Below are 6,000 nucleotides of genomic sequence, written 5' to 3' on the forward strand. Positions count from 1 at the left end.
AAATTTACCATTGGAAGTCTTTTTAAGTGGACAGTTCAGTGGCATTAAGTACATTGCCCCTGTTGTGCCACTATCACCATTATCCATTTCCAGAATTTTTCATCATCCCAAACAGAATCTCTGTACCTGTGAATCACGAACTCCTCAGTCCCTCCAACCACCAGCCCCTGGGAACCACCGTTTTACTCTCTGTCTATGAGTCTGACTATTCTGGGTCTTCATATAAGTGGACTCATACAACGTTCGTCCTTTTGTGTCTGGCATATCCACTTAGCATAGCTTTCAAGGCCATCCCCATTGTAGCCTGCGTCAGAACTTCATTCCTTTTTTTTTTTTTTTTTTTTAAGATTTTATTTATTTATTTGACAGAGAGAAATCACAAGTAGATGGAGAGGCAGGCAGAGAGAGAGAGGGAAGCAGGCTCTCCGCTGAGCAGAGAGCCCGATGTGGGACTCGATCCCAGGACTCTGAGATCATGACCTGAGCCGAAGGCAGAGGCCCAACCCACTGAACCACCCAGACGCCCCAGAACTTCATTCCTTTTTAAGGCTGAACAGTCTTCCATTGTGGCTACATACCATTATTTGCCCATTCATCTGTTGGTGGACACTTGGGTTGTTTCCACCTGTTTGCTATTGCGAATAATGCTTCCATGAACATTGGTGTACAAGTTATTTCGGGTCTTTTTAAATTAAAGCAATGGAATCAACATACTAACTAATACCAGTCTTTTTTTTTAATTAAAGTTTTTAATTTTTTTTTTTTAATTTGACAGAGAGAGAGAGAGCGAGAACACAGGGAGAACGGCAGAAGAAGAGAGAGAGAGGGAGAAGCAGGCTCCCTGCTCTCCCCATCCCAAGACCTGGGATCATGACCTTAGCAGAAGGCAGCCGCTTAATCGACCAAGCTACCCAGGCACCCCTAACTAATACCAGTCTTAAATAATACACACAAGGTGTTGTCACAGTGACTTCGTGTATGTCCCCTCCCTACTCATTCTTCAGGAGAATAGATCAAATGGTGCGATGAAGGAGTTTGGGCTAAAACCAGGACAGGGCCAGAGCTGGCTCCTACCAGCTCACGGGAGCAGATGATTCGTGAGCTGGTTGTGAGAATCTCGGTGAAGGCCAGCCACGGTGCAGGTGTTTGTACCACACTCATTGAAAATCGTCCAGATCGGGGCTTTCAGAGAAAGCTGGTTGTTAAACATTTACTAGCCCCCAGCTGGGAAACCTTCCCTCGCTGGAGGGGCAAACCTTACTGCGCACAGGACTTTGTTCTAACTCCTTCCTAGGTAGGGAAGGTTGTGAAAACAGGAACTCTTGCTTGTGGAAGTGGATTTTTTTCTTGTGAAGTTTATGAAGTAGACATTTATTTATGTGTGTGTGAGTGATAGCATTTAAATCTAGGAGATTAAATGAGGTAATCAAGGGAATGAGGGTGTGTGTATGTGTGTGTGTGTATATATATATATATATATATATATAATTATTTTTTTAGATTTTTTTTTCTAAAGGCTGCATACTGGGGTTCATTAATGTGTTGATGTTGGCGATGAGGAACCAGCCAGGCAAAACCAAGAGAATGTGGGGTACGTGTACCATGTACCGGACAGAAGGGAGGCTCACATTTGTCAGGCACAAGTGAGAGTGACAGCAGGCAGATAGGGGTGGGGGTGGGGCCCTACGGAACTGTGGGGATGGGGCTCACAGCTGCATGGCAGTGGGGGGGGGCATTGAAGGGAGAGCTGGAGACAAGCAATCCACATAGCCTTTGAAAGTGCCTGCTGGAGAAAGACAACTATCATATGATCTCCCTGATATGAGGAAGTGGTGATGCAACATGGGGGCTTAAGTGGGTAGGAGAAGAATCAATGAAACAAGATGGGATTGGGAGGGAGACAAACCATAAGTGACTCTTAATCTTACAAAACAAACTGAGGGTTGCTGGGAGGAGGGGGGTTGGGAGAAGGGGGGTGGGGTTGTGGACATTGGGGAGGGTATGTGCTTTGGTGAGTGCTGATTCACAGACCTGTACCCCTGGGGATAAAAATACATGTTTATAAAAAAAAAAAAAAAAAGAAAAAAAAAGAAAGTGCCTGCTGTAGAGAGAATGAGAGAATGGGCAACACCTTAAGGGCAGTGAGGTTGAGAGAGGATCTTTTCCTTTAAGATAGAAGAAGCAATGGGGCGCCCCCGTGGCTCAGTGGGTTAAGCCTCTGCCTTCCACTCAGGTCATGATCCCAGAGTCCTGGGCTCTCTGCTCAGCAGGGAGCCTGCTTCCTCCTCTTTCTCTCTCTGCCCGCCTCTCTGCTTACTCTGTCTGTCAAATAAATAAATAAAATCTTAAAAAAAAAAAGATAGAAGAAGCAATAACACTTATGTGATGGTGACAAGGTTGCAGCAGAGAGGGGAGAATGGCCAGAGCTGCTGAACAGTGTGGTAGGGAATGGGGTGTCAGGTGGGAGGGTTACCTTGGTAGGCAAGGCCCAGTTAGTAACAGCAGAGAAGGGGAACTTAGGCATAGAGCTCACATGATGGGGTGCGGGAGCCTGTGGGATTTTCCCGAAGGCTTCTGCCTTCTCTGCTTTGTTAGGAAGCAGATGCCACTGGAAGGCAGAGAAGGGAGAAGAGCTGGAGCTCTGAGGGATGAAAGAACCAGCATGGGCAGAGAGCCCTGGAATGAGGTCAGGACAGAAGCAGGGACCTGAGGTGGGGGAGCACTGGTCTGAGCCAGTGTGGTCTGTGCACCCCGCACCTGCTGCCTTTCCTATGTGTGGCAGATTCAAAGAGGGGAAAATGCAGGCATCCTGGCTGCTCTCCACCCAACCCAGCCTCAGGAAAAGATAGTCTCAGAAGCCATAGTGCCCAGAGCAGAGGCTGAGGCTAAACCAGGAAGTGTTCCATTTGAGCTGCCTGCAGTCAGTCCTTGGAGATGGCCCACGGCCCACCAGCCAGCCAGTCAACAAACACTCTATTTACTGAACACCAACCAAGCTCAGCCCAGCACTGAGTGCTTGCTGAGAATTTTAAAATACTGTCTTTCTGAAACTAATGATTTGCTGTATGTTGGCTACCTGAATTTAAATAAAAAAATAAAAAAAATAGAATACTGTCTTTCCTACTAGATTAACTCCTGTTTAATGTGACTGAGGCTCAGCTAACAATGAAACTCTGAAGAGGGAGCAAGTCTTTCTGCCCAGGGGGAAAAGACAGACTGATCCTAGGAGGAGTGAGCCTTAACAAATGACCGTTCCTTTTCTATTTTCTAAGAAGAGGGTGGGAAGGGCATTCCCATCGGGGAACAGCACCCGCCAAGACTTGGAGGTATGAAATGTTTGGCTCATCGGCTGTACATGCCATCCGGGAGAGCTGTCGCTCTGCAACAGCTGCTCACATCCCCTCTGCTCCTTGATCACACCCAGCCTTCCCCTGCTGCTCCCTTGGCCTGGCAACCTCTGCTCTGGCTCTACCTGGCTGATTCCTTCTCATCACTTAGGTCTTATCTCAGTACCCTTTGGGCTCTACCTAGAGCTCCTTGGCAGTTTTGTTCCCTCTCTCTGGAAGGATCTTCCCCCACTCACCCTCCCCTTGGCTTGTTCAACTGTCACCTCAAGATAAGGACCCACCATAATATCCCACATGACATAGTTTCTTTACTAGTCCTTTTCTTCTGTTTCCACCCACTGGAATGTAAGCTCCGGGAGGGCAGGCATTCTGGCCTCTTTCAGTCACTGCTTTATCTGAGGGCCAAATGCCCCAGAATATAATAGGTGCTCAATAAATGTTTTGCATCAAGGAGGAAAGGAATGGTAGAGGGAAAAGTCACCTTGAAGAGATGTGCTTCAAAGTCAGAGACTCCCTCTCCTCCCTCCCTCCCCAGTCCTGCCCGCCCCTGTGTTTTTCCTTGCTAGCCCTCTTAGAAGTTCTCATTTCTCTTTCTACCTATGGGATTGAGAACCCATGGGCTGATTTTGCTGTTGCTCTTGTTCACAATGGTTTCCTCCAATCCCTGGGAAATACTTCCAGCATGCTGGAAAATACAGCACAGAATAAGACCTGAATAACTGTGCAGTGAGAGAATGAATGAAGAAATGAATGCATGCCTGCATGGGGCTGCCCAGCACACGTGGAGGTGGCAGGGGCTGCACTGGGAGTTAGCGTTGGTGTGTGATGGGCGGGGCTGGCCCTTCTCGCCTTGAGAAGTTATAAGAAGCATCAAGAAGTTTTGAGTTAGGTCTGAGAAAATGCAGTGAAATATTTAACACACAGAGAAAAAGTCAGTCAGTTGTGGCGAGCATGCTTATCATTGATATTACTGATTTCCTAGATTTATTTTCCTTGTATATAGGTGGGGGTTTCATAAAGAAAATTTATAATTCCTGCCTACAACAGAAGATATTACAGAGGAACTCCACAGGGAATCTTGGATATTTATTATTCAAATCATGGGATTTGTTAGGATTTCTGGCTAGTTAGTAACACACCAGAACTTTCAGTGAGGGCCCTCACAGGGCTGCCACTGGGGCGAGGAAGGAGGTGCCTGCAGTCCTTGTTTGTGGAAAATCCCCTCTGTCCTGTGGTTTGGAGAAATGATCCAGTCTTCTGCCGGCCAGGAGGAATTGTCCCTCCCCAGGGTAGAGCTTCCCATATGGCCCCATTAAAAAGAGCAAATATGTCTTTGTGGCTGTGGGGAGAAGGTTTCTATGGAGAAAAATTTTATTCAGGAGGTGTAGGTGTGGGCCTGAGAGGTGACAGCCTCCAAGAGCGGACAGGAGGCGACCCCTCTCCCCCACAGCAAGGGAGAAATAGAAATGCAGTCAGGAGAGAGGATGGTCAACTCCAGAAGGCACCTGAGCTGGGGATGGGGCCCACGGCCCGGAGAGTCGGAGGAGACGGGGGGGGGGGGGTGTTGGTGGGGAGGCCAGGTGATGCCTTCATGCCAGGGACTGGGCTGAATGCTGTGAAGACACAAATATGTCACATGTGTGTTGGGGGGAGTCAGAGAGGTCAGGGGAGAGACAGGCCCCCTCAGAACATACCTACTGATGCAGAGGCTGTGCCTCTCTCTCAGCCACTGTTATTTGTGCCCTCCCTCTGTTCCCCTCTTCTCTCCCACCTCAATCTGACTGCTACCCTCAGGCTCACCCAGATTAGCGGGGGAAGGCAGCGAGAGGAATATGGCCCGTTTGTGGCTCAGAATCCTTGAGGGATGTCCAGATGGACACACAAGTTTAGTTATCCAAACTATAGGTAACAGTGTGTCTCAGGCAAGATGGGCTTGGTTATGCTATGGTAAGAACAACCCCAATCTCAGTGTCTTAAACAACAGAGACTGATTTCTTACTCGTTAATGTGTTCACTGTGGGTCATTATGGATATGGGAAGAGTCTGCTCATAGTCATTCAGGGAGCAAAGGCGGTTGGAAGTCTTGCTATCTTGAACTTGCTAGTCATCACACCACAGGGAAAAGAGGGTTCTGCAGGACCTCGAATTGGCAATTAAATGCCACTTCATGACAACTTATCGGCTAGAATCAGTCATGTCCTCAAGCAACTATAGGGGCCCAGGAAAGCAATCCCATCATATTCATGGAGGAAGATGAACTAAAAATATTTGTGAAACAGCAAACAAAATACTCAGTGTACGTAGGCAAGGCAAGATAAGGCATCTGTCTGGTTGAAGTTTATGTGTGTTGCTCTCTAGAGGCCAACCTGTAGTGGTAAGTGCTCTTAAAGGAAGCCATCGTCTCTCTGAAAAGTGCTTGCATCTGAGGGGGCATGAGCAAACAGGAACTTAAAACCTGGCTTTACAAAGTAGAATTCTCCCCGCAATTAAAGGAAGAATGTTCTAGACTGTTCTCTTCGTTCAGTCAATCTCAGATGTCCTCTTACCTTACATAATCCTCTAGATCATCTCACTCAAAAGGCACCTCAAAACCTTTCCACAAAAGTTCTCTGGCTGGGTGTGGGACGTGCAGTGGGGAGGGAGGGAGGCATGT

The sequence above is a fragment of the Mustela lutreola genome, chromosome 2, assembly GCF_030435805.1.
Source record: "Mustela lutreola isolate mMusLut2 chromosome 2, mMusLut2.pri, whole genome shotgun sequence".
Classification (NCBI taxonomy): Eukaryota; Metazoa; Chordata; class Mammalia; order Carnivora; family Mustelidae; genus Mustela; species Mustela lutreola.